Source organism: Schistocerca nitens, chromosome 11, assembly GCF_023898315.1.
Source record: "Schistocerca nitens isolate TAMUIC-IGC-003100 chromosome 11, iqSchNite1.1, whole genome shotgun sequence".
NCBI classification, from domain to species: domain Eukaryota; kingdom Metazoa; phylum Arthropoda; class Insecta; order Orthoptera; family Acrididae; genus Schistocerca; species Schistocerca nitens.
In genome coordinates, this window is record NC_064624.1 from 49,860,600 (window position 1) to 49,861,218 (window position 619).

Sequence of the window (619 nt, forward strand, 5' to 3'; positions counted from 1 at the left end):
GCCACGCGACGCGAGAGAGTGTTCCAGAACTGACGGGGCAGCTGGTCTGACGTCACGCTGCCCCCCCCCCTCCTCCCCCCCCCCCCCCGCCGCCTCACGCCACACACACACACCGCGTAGAACGCTGCCGCAGAAGGTCGAAGGCCCGAGGCGTGACCCTCGCTTAGGCTCGTACTACACTATCTTTGACAAAGAAATATTATCACATACTGATACGTCAAATTGCTTTGACTAAGATCATTGACGTCGCGCTAAAAAGGGGTATTACGTTGTCATATTTATCAGCAAATTTCAAGACAGCGGACAACAACAACTTGTTATTAGGCGCTGCAGTTGCTAGTACCGCAATTCCACTGTGTGCGTATTTGGAAGAAAAGCGGCGCAAAAAGAAAGGATACCTACTTGGATGAAGCCATAGGCATTACGTCGTGACAGTAAAAGCATTCAGCAAAATTTGTTAACGAGGGCTGCTAGTGGAGGATGTCAACTCTGCTACTATATAAATTACTTACGAGTGGATGAGAGTGCATTTCAGTATTTTCTCAGCACAGTGACTTCTCATATTACCAAACAGAATACTCTCTTGAGAAAAGCTCTATGTGCAGAAGACAGGCAAACT